We start from the raw sequence: 10,291 nt of genomic DNA, 5'->3' as shown, positions 1-10,291 counted from the left end.
AGGCATCTTTGCACTTAACTCAATCTTCTTCGAAGTCTATCAAGAGTCACCTCCACATATCCAGTACTAGAAAATAACGATACAAGAGAAGAACTTTGAGTGCACATACTCGGGCTGAATATCATAAAGGAATCTTAAAATAATTGGTCAAACGTCTTTTAGAGTAAGTGCCACGTTCTCATAATGGAAGTATGGTGGCACAAACACAATAGCCCATCTAGGTAAAAGATCTGTTCACTGAGCATGGCCCATGGTGGCAAGCCAAAACCAACCAAAAACCGCTAGGTCTAGGTCAGTGAACAGATATTTGCCTTAAGAGGATATTGGGCCAGCATACTTCTATTGTGAGAATTAGGGTCCAAAAGACGTTTGGAATACTATTTGAAGATTCTTTTTTATGATATTTAGCCCAAGTTTGTGGACTCGAAGCTCTTCTATTCTACCATTATCTTCTGGTATCGGAGGAGCGGAGGTGACTCTCCATAAACTTCGGAGAAGATTGAATTTTGTGTTGAAAATAGCGTAAACAAATTTATGCCATGTGTAAACACTATCAACTGGGATTGGTGGAACAGAGGTGGTACATATATTGCCGGTTCATCTACATTGTATTACGTGGAAAATGAACATAGGGCTTCGTATAGGATTATTGTTTACAATATTTAATTCTTGCATTAAACATGAGATAAATAAATTATCGGTCAACGAAATATAATTACTGTTAAATTGACATGAAAAATTGTAGCAATGACCAAATTCTATTTTCTTACACCTACAATTTATTTACCTTAATTTTATTCCAATGACTAAATATTAAAAACACAATTACTCTATTTTTTTCTCATACCTAATGTTGTCACGTTTTTTTAACTAATACAAATCATATATAACAAGGAAGCTATCCATCAAATTCTAGCTCAAAAACATATATAAATAAAAATCCTCTCCATTCTCCCTCATTCTGAAAAACTGAATTTTCTCCCTCTCTAAATCATAAAACAAAGCATAATAACAATAAATGAAGGGAGGATGAAGTAGCTAAACTTCACAACACTTTGGATGAGTGAAATCCCCATGGAAATGAGGAAAAAAATTCGAGCAGCACCTCCCCTAAGGTTGCTCGCTCACCATGGAGAGGAGGCCAAGTGTCTCTGGTGGAGTAGAGTAGCTCGGGCTGGAGAAGGAAGAAAAGCTCTCAGTCTGGTGATTTTATAGGAAGGAGATTTTGTCCCAGTTGGAAATTCCAACTGGGACAAAATACCAGCCCTTTTGTCCCGGTCGGTGGTTTTGTCGTTTGGAAATTCCAACCGGGATAAAAGATCCGCCCCCCTGTCCCGGTTGGAAATTCCAACCGGGATAAAATGGTGCGGCTGCCGGTGCGATATTTCTGGCCGTTACAACCGAGACTAAAGCCCCCAGCGCCCCTCCCCCGCTGGTGGTCTTCGATGGAATTTTTTTAACCCGGGACTAAAACCACTTTAGTCACGGGTCCAATGTTAACTAGGACTAAAGGGCTGGATAGACGGTCAGTTTTCCACCAGTGGAAGTTCAGCGTGAAGAATTTTGCGGGCGTGGTGCTGACCCTGATGCTGCCGTGTGAGGGACGGACAGAGACCAGTTTAGGCCGGAGAGTTTTGCCAGGAAGGTTTTAAGGACGTCCCGCGGACACGCCGCTGGCATTCTTTCCATTCAGCTGGGGGCCAATCGAGCACCTGCATATCATCCAGAACTTCATGCTACTTATCAATATGGGGCGAAGATGGGGTTTGCTATGATCCTACAGCGCTACACCTTCGATGAGCTCTTGCTGGCCTACTCGCACGCTCCAGACTCCGCCGGGCAAATGCACGGCGCGCAGGTCAGGCTCACGATGCTCCCGAGTGTTGTTCAGACATGGACAAGATGATTGAAAAACTTTCCCTGTAACTTACTAGCACACACAAAGACCACGAAAAGTGCCATCACTAAGGGATGTTATCACTGCCGGTTTAAGTTTTAACCATGAGACAACCATTGTATGTTTTTTACACAGTTTTTCGAAAGGATATCACCGCCTACCGGTTCGTAGTCCAGCACCGGTAACGTTTGTTATCACTCGTGACTTAAATGTAACAGCACCCCAAAGAGGCCGCGACGAGGGGTTCTTGACCAGCGGTGATAAGGTTCACTACGGTAGTGGAACTGCACGTATTTGCAAGACAAGATGTAAATTTATATTTAGTAATAATTACTCCTTTCATCTCACTACGTTGACCCCCTCAGCCTCAGTAAAATATTTGATTTCTTTTTCCTAGAGGATATTAAAGGTGTAGTTATTGTAATGTTTTTACTGGTCAATAAAAAATGGCGTGGAAGGAGCATAGCACGTGTTTCGTGGCAAGGCTAGCCCATCTTTGGCAGATCAGGATGTGGATCATCCCTTGACTGCGTTGATTCCACGGTAGACATACATGTCCGTGTAGATTAGTGCTTGGTCGTCTGTATTGTGGAAATCACCTTTTGTGTTCTTGTGTAGGGTCATTTATATAGCGCTGCCTATCATACGAATTGAACAAGACTTGAATTTAAATCACCTTTCTAGTTCTACTCCTATTTAAATGATTCTATAATAACAGAGAGTTATATGTTTAGAATCCTGTCTGGGACCGTGCGGCAGCCTCGCGTCCGTCACAAGCCCATGATGTCAACTTCGGTAACACAGTCCCAAATACAGTTGGGTCGTGTGGATTAATAACAACGACATGTTGGATTAAATAAGTACAGTATATCTCCTCTTATGCCAATGGCTGGTGAAGCAAATTACGAGGTGCACTCTAAATGATTATATGGAACAACATAGTTCTCTGAAATTAAACGAAATTGGTATATGTGCTCATTTATTCAAACCACTTAAAAGTTTATATACCAAAACCAAAGGCAAATCTTTGTTAACCATTATGCACTCGTGTAAACCACCTTGCCATCATCACAACATGCACAGGGATTCTTTTCCAAACATCACATCTGGTACAAAGTATCAGGTGTTTTAAATTTATCGATTTGAACATGCGGATATATAGTAACATTAGTTTTTTCGGGTATTGTACAAATATAATGAGGAAATGGAAAGAGTATTTGAACTGAAAAAGTATATGCATATATGCATGATACAATGATGAAGACATCGTAATGGGGCACCCACAGCTGGAGAAAAGGCCTTCAGTACCACTACTAAAAGGACTTCCAGGACATCCAAATTTGGACCCGTGGGTCAAAATGTGACCGGTACTAATATATGGGATGAAAGATCGTTTTTCTAGTAGTGATCTGGTGGAGTGTGACCACGGATCCTACCATGATTGCCACCACTGTTGTGACTTGGAGTGCCACCATAGGTCCTACCATTATTGCGACCACCGTACCAGTAGTAGCCACCTAAGCCACGACCACGGCTAGCTGCAAATCAAACAAAAGTATTATAAATAAGTGTCAATTTCTAGAATATTATTATTGCTTCCTTGCTATTCATGTGCAGTAATAAGAAAATAAATTAGATGAATTGATTTGGATATATAATATTTCACGATCATTTTAGTATGTTTTCATCAACAAACTGCTCATTTGTCTAGGTATTATATCTAAATGCATGAATTAGTTAATTGAGGTTGACCTAAACATGCCAGGTTGCATGTTGGTACATCTAGCTTGGAAGACTATGATAAACATGGATGTCAATTATGGAGAGAGGGGCGAAGTTGGTATGGTATAGGAATGTTTCATGGCTGATGAAGCTATAACTGAGATTGACAAGATTCCTCATTACAACACAATTGTTTTAGAAAATTAGGGACCCTACAAAGATCGGTGCCACGTGCTGGTGCACGACTCCTACCTGCTGAGGGACAGCACTAACAATTTCTATGTCAAAAACAAATATGCACTAAAAGGAGTTAAAGAGAGGTTAGTTACCATGCACAGTGTGGGTGAGATCTCTTGCAGCGGACGCGCCCTGTAAGATGATGGCGAGAGAGACCAATATCATACAGAGCATGACAAGAAGCTTGGAGTACATTGCTCGGGATGACATTGTAGCCTTCAATATAAGATGCTGTTCTGCGGTGCTGATGAAGGCGAGCTTATATACACGGATGGGATGGAAGCCAGCTACAGCTAACCCATGATAGAGACCACTGCTAAAGATTCCGTACAAGAATTTGTTATCCTAAATGGCGACTTTGAATGCTGCAGAAAAATTCTAAATTGGCGGGTACATTATTCTAGCACGTTCAACTACAAGCTAAGCCGCCATTTATATTACGGTCAATGTGTGATGGCTTCATCACTCTGGATTATTCTTAATTCATGCCAGACTAATTATGCTCCATGCAATGATAAGGAGTACTTCTACTAGATGCTGTATATTTTTTTTATCCTTCTCTAGGAGATTAAATATTATAATCAGAAATGCTCAGTTGGACAGTATGGATGATTTGTTGTACATCGTGTATGTGTTTAGTAGGTAATTATGCATTTCTTGTCTAGCAGGTGAATTGCCCTATGCATAGCCACAACGTTATATAAATTGCTGAAATTTTGATGTAACAACCTTGTTAATCCTGCTGAAAATGATTTGGGCAAAAGATCATGATAATGTACATTGTACTAAATTGATCTTTTCGTTGTGAAACGAAAGGTAATGACCGGTTATATTTCTATGCTAAATTTTATATTTGATCATGAGAATCATTATATTTTTTTACACAGTTTTTTGAAAGGATATCACCGCCTACCGGTTCGTAGTCCAGCAGTGGTAACGTTTGTTATCACTGTCGACTTAAATCTAACAGAACCCCAAAGTGGCCGTGATGAGGGGTTCTTGACCATATATTTAGTAATAATTACTCCTTTCATCTTACTATGTTGACCCCCTCAGCCTCAGTAAAATATTTTTTTTTCTTTTCGCTTGAGGATATTAAAGGTGTAGTTATTGTAATTTTTTTTACTGTTCAATAAAAAATGGCGTGGAAGGAGCATAGCACGTGTTTCGTGGCAAGGCTAGCCCATCTTTGGGAGATCAGGATGTGGATCATTCCTTGATTGCGTTGATTCCACGAAAAACTAATATACATGTCCGTGTATATTAGTGCTTGGTCGCCTGTATGTGTGGAAATCACCTTTTGTGCTCATGTGTAAAGTCATATATGAATTAAACAAGACTCTAATTGTTCTTGACACGACGTGCATGGTTTATATTTGAGAAATAAGATTTCTAGTTCTACCCCTATTTAAATGATTTTATAAAAATAAATAACCGAGAGTTGTATGTTTAGGACCCTGTCTGGGACCGTGCGGCAGCTTCTAACCATATCCTACTTCCGGATCAGCCATGTAAAATATTGAAACGTGTCACCACGTATAGTAAGCGCGTTGCCCGCATGGTGTTTCGCTGGATTCATCGGTTTCTTGGATGTCAACTCCGGTAACACAGTCCCAAATACAGTTGGGTCGTATGGATTAATAACAACACTAGGTTGGATTCAAGAAGTACAGTATACACTAGTAGAGAACTTACCTTCCATGCGTTTCCTTTAATCCCGGTTTAAAGTTGGACATTGACTAAAGGGGGCACACAATGGTAGGCTGAAAGAGGACGGAGCTTTAGTCCCAGTTGGTATTTGCAACCGGGACTGAAGCCCCCCTTTAGTTCCAGTTGTAACAGCTAGTTGCCGACCACCGACGGTGCCTCCCTTTTATCTCGGTTGGAGTTAGTTGCCGGCCACTGACGGTGCCTCCCTTTAGTCCCAGTTGGAGTTACCAACCGGGACAAAAGGACTACTCAACCCTTTTGTCCCGGTCGGAGCTTCCAACCAGGACAAAAACTCGTCCCCTATAAAATCACCAGCCAGAGGCCTTTCCTTCTCCTCCAGCCTGAGCCACTCCACTTCACAAACACAGAGAGCTTCATCCTCCTCTCCATGGCACCAAAGCAAGCATAGGGAGGTGCTGCCCGATGTTTTTTCCTCATTTCCGTGGGGGTTTCACTCATCCAAAGTGTAGTGAAGGTTAGCTACTTCATCCTCCTTTCATTTATTGTTGTTATGCTTTGTTTATGCTTTAGAGAGGGAGAAACATGAGCTTGCTTGTTAGAAATGAGGGAGAATGGAGAGGATTTGTTTTATGTTTTTGAGCTGGAATGTGATGGATAGTTTGCTTGTTATATACGATTCGTATTAGTTAAAACAACTTCATGTGTAGAATGGAGATAGATAGTTTGCTAGAATGTGAAGGAGAAAATGGGGAGGATTTTGAGGTAGAATGTGAGGTAGAATGGGAGTAAATGTGAGGTAGAATGGAGGATTTCAATATTATGTATGAGAAAAAATTAGAGTAAATATGTTTTTAATATTTAGAAATTGCAATAAAATTAAGGTAAATAAATTGTAGGTGTAAGAAAATAGAATTTGGTCATTGCTACAATTTTTTCATGTCACTATAATTTAACACTTAATAATTGTATTTCATTGACCAACAATTTATTTATCTCATGTTTAATGTAAGAACTAAATTATAAATAATAATCCCATACAAAACCCTATGTTTATTTTTCATGTAATACGATGTAGATGGACCAACAATGGATGTACCACCTCCGTTCATCCAATCCAAGTTAATAGAACCTGCTTACGCTATTCTCTACACGTAACTCGATCTTCTCCAAAGTCTATGGAGAGTCACCTCCACTCCTCCAGTACCAGAAAATAATGGTAGAACAGAAGAACTTCAAGTCCACAAACTCAGGCTGGATATCGTAAATGAATGTTGAAATAATTATCCACAAGGCACACTACACTTTTCTGCAACAGTCATCCTTTGTGGCTCCATATATCGAGCAACATAGGCAAATGCTAGTTTCCAAAAACCCAACTAAATCCGATGCCTAGCTTATACATCATCACATGGATAATTTTCCCTCCTGGTTGCATCAACAACTTATGGGTAACTCTGAGATTCACCCACAGCTCGCTTGGTTAGCCAGGAAACCTTTCAGCACAATCGTGAAATTCTAAGGCTACGAGATAAATGATTATACATTTTACACGAGAGCCCAAGACCAGAAAAGCACGAACCAGAATAGTGGTGTCTGCATAGATGCATTAGACAGAAACAGTAGCAAGGACTCGTATTATGGTTTCATAGATGAGATATGAGAACTCGAATACGGACCGCTGTACATCCCTCTATTTCTTTGCCAATAGGTGAAGCTAACTGGCATAACGAAAATCAGTATAGAATGACAGTAGTGGACCTGAGCAAGAATGGATACAGTGATGGACCAATTGTACTTGCCAATGATGTGCATCACGTTTTCTATGTGAAGGACTTGTCTAGCAAACCCAAGAGAAATCCATAAGAGCCATGCGAGCCAAAGCGCCACATAGTTCTTCCAAGTAAAAGAAAAATCATGGGAGTCAAGGACAAAATAGACCAATCAGATGATTATGATCAGTTTGATGGCATGCCTCCATTCGATGTTGAAGTTGACCCAAGCATCTTGCTATCCAAAGAAGAGGCTCCGTACACACGTCGCAATCATGACCAAGGAACTTTTGTGAAGAAGTTTTTTAACATTACATTGTAATGCGCTAAATTTGCTTCACCTTTATGTAAAGTTACATTCTAAAGTTCTATGATTTCATGTACTACTTAATACAATTTTTAATTTAACATATCTATGATTTCATGTGTGTTCAAATTAGTTGAGGTGAAGATTTATTCGATCAATATGAACAGTGTTAACCACATACATCAATTGAATTTTTTGCGCATTGAAATTATATAATGAATAATTTCTTGATGATAGTGATGAAATAAAATAATTATTTTAGAAGCTAAAAGAACTAGTATAGAATTAATGACTCATTCAAACTTATTGTAAATATACCTGCTAATTTAATATATTTTTGCATGGTTGAAATATGTAAAGTTCTTATTTTTTCTTTAATGAAACCAGTTGAAAATATATATAAATTTGTGTGTTTAAATTAGTTGAGGTGAAGATTTATTCGATCAATATGAACAATGTTAACCACATACATCAATTAAATTTTTCACGCATTGAAATTATTTAATTGAATAATTTCATGATGAACTAAAATAATTATTTTAGATGCTAAAAGAACTAGTATAGAATTAATGACTCATTCAAACTTATTGTAAATATACTTGCTAATTTAATATATTTTCGCATGTTTGAAATATTTAAAGTTTTTATTATTTGCTTCCTAAAATTTATTAAAAATATAAATAGAATCCATTTCCAAAAAACAGGCAACCGGGACAAAAGGGGAGGCCTTTGTCCCGAGTGCCAATAGCAACCGGGAAAAAAAGTCCCTTTAGTCCCGAGTTCAATTAGGAACCTGGATAAAATGGGGGATAAAAGTAACAGTCATCTTCTACCCCCTACCCAACACTTAGGTAAATTTTTCACCTCTTGCAAGATCTTGCCCGTCCGCCTCTCTGTCGCCGCCCGTCCATCTCCCTCATCGCCCATCGTACTCCTCGTCACCAGCCGCCCCGGTCGCCATCGCTTGCCGCGCCCTGGAGCCGTTGCCCGCCACCCCGGCCGCCTCGCCCGCACCCGGACCGCCGCCTCCTTCGTCGCCCCAGCCCGCCACCACCTTTATCGCGTCCCCTCATCGCCCCAGCCCCCGTCGCGCCACCTCTATCCCTATCATCGCCGCTAGCATCTGCCTCCCGGGCCTCCTCATCCCGGCCTGCGCATTGCAACTCCGCCGCTGTCACACCCAGTTTTGAGGACAAAACCAAGTGCTACCTATATGTATGCCAGGATCAAGTTTCATACATATAGGGACGTCATAAGTGAATAACAGCAACAGTATCACGTAAAAAGATACAAATAAAGACTTACAATCCATCAGAGATATACACCTTAATTATGGAAACGGAGGCTCCAAACTTCACAGGCAATCGACTGAGGGTTGCGTACGCCTAGAACTTAGCATCTTCTCAACTTCATAGTAGCTTCTTCTTCTGAGCAACGTTGGTTATAGCAAGGGTGAGCACTTATCGTACTCAGCAAGTGTGAGGAGAATATGGATGCAAGGTTTAAACAAGGAAAGGTTGACTGGTTGACTGCATTAAGCATTTTTAGTTGGTCAACTTTTATTAGCACCTGATTACTAAAGTATAAGTATATACCAACCCACAATTAATAGAAATATAAACATAAGCCATAAGCATATGGCACAACCATAACCATAGCATAAAACACGATTTAAATCCATCTTCAAGTATATTACTCATGTGAGGGTCCAGGCCGCTCTTAACCGTGAGCACGGCTGATCGATTAATTTTACACTCTGCAGAGGTCGCACATCTTTACCGACAAGTCGCGTAAAAGCTCAAAAGAACTTTAGACCCAACCACGCTTGTGCTGATCAGGCACAATACCACACTTCCGAGGTGTGATTGCATAGGGACGCTACGAGGCCTTTACAAAGATTCATTAGTCAGTGGTAACCCTCTAAGGTTTCGGTGTCTGGCGTGCACAACCTATCACAGGCCGATAATGCAATTACTCAGTCCCCCCTCTTGCCTCATCACGAGTAAGATTACCCCAGACTAAAGTTTCTAATTATTCAGCCAAGACTAGAGCCATTTAGTCTTGTGGTAGCACTGTTTTCCTGGGTGGTTCTCCATGTTCCAATTAATCACAGTGATCTTGTATTAAAGGAAGGTGTAGCATAAATAAAATAAGTTCATCATCTTTGTTCATTAGAACCACCATAACCCAAGTATAGCAGCTAAGCATAGCTACCCAACAGAAAGATAAACTCAGGTTGACAAGGAAAGATCATAAAAACTAGGTAAACCTTAATAGGACCCATCAAATTTAATGCAAGCATATGCAATAGTGATTAAATAAAGTTATTGGGATAAAAGCTCAAGGACACACTTGCCTTCCTTTAAGTATTGTTGCTGCTCAGAATGTGTTCAGCTTCTTTCTCTTGAATGTCCTTGAAGCACGTTCGTTCTACTCGCATCAAGCATCCAAGACAAACTTCTAGAGCACGCACATACAAGCAAACAAAAGAACTAAATTAAAAACAGTACACCAATCATCATAACTAAATTATTCTACGCGTGAATACGATCGCATGAGAGCAAGAATTGCTAAGATCAAACTTGAAACGAGAAAGATGTGAGATAAACAAAGTTGTGAAGGAAATAAACATATTTCACAAACATGGAGATAAAAGAAATTAGAAATCATTGTGCAAGAGAGATGTCA

General features: G+C 40.0%; 1 long non-coding RNA gene across 1 annotated transcript; it reads right to left on the bottom strand.

Annotated features, from left to right (window-relative positions):
- Positions 1–3,052: 3,052 nt before the first annotated feature.
- On the bottom strand, positions 3,053–4,159 carry LOC117834061 (uncharacterized). The gene is made up of 2 exons (XR_004635682.2): positions 3,949–4,159; positions 3,053–3,435 (listed from the first exon to the last, which is right to left on the bottom strand). It is a non-coding gene; the product is annotated as an uncharacterized lncRNA (long non-coding RNA).
- Between the last annotated feature and the right edge of the window lie 6,132 nt (positions 4,160–10,291).

This window comes from Setaria viridis, chromosome 8 (genome assembly GCF_005286985.2).
Source record: "Setaria viridis chromosome 8, Setaria_viridis_v4.0, whole genome shotgun sequence".
Taxonomy (NCBI): Eukaryota; Viridiplantae; Streptophyta; class Magnoliopsida; order Poales; family Poaceae; genus Setaria; species Setaria viridis.
This window is presented reverse-complemented; position numbering and strand designations above follow the sequence as displayed.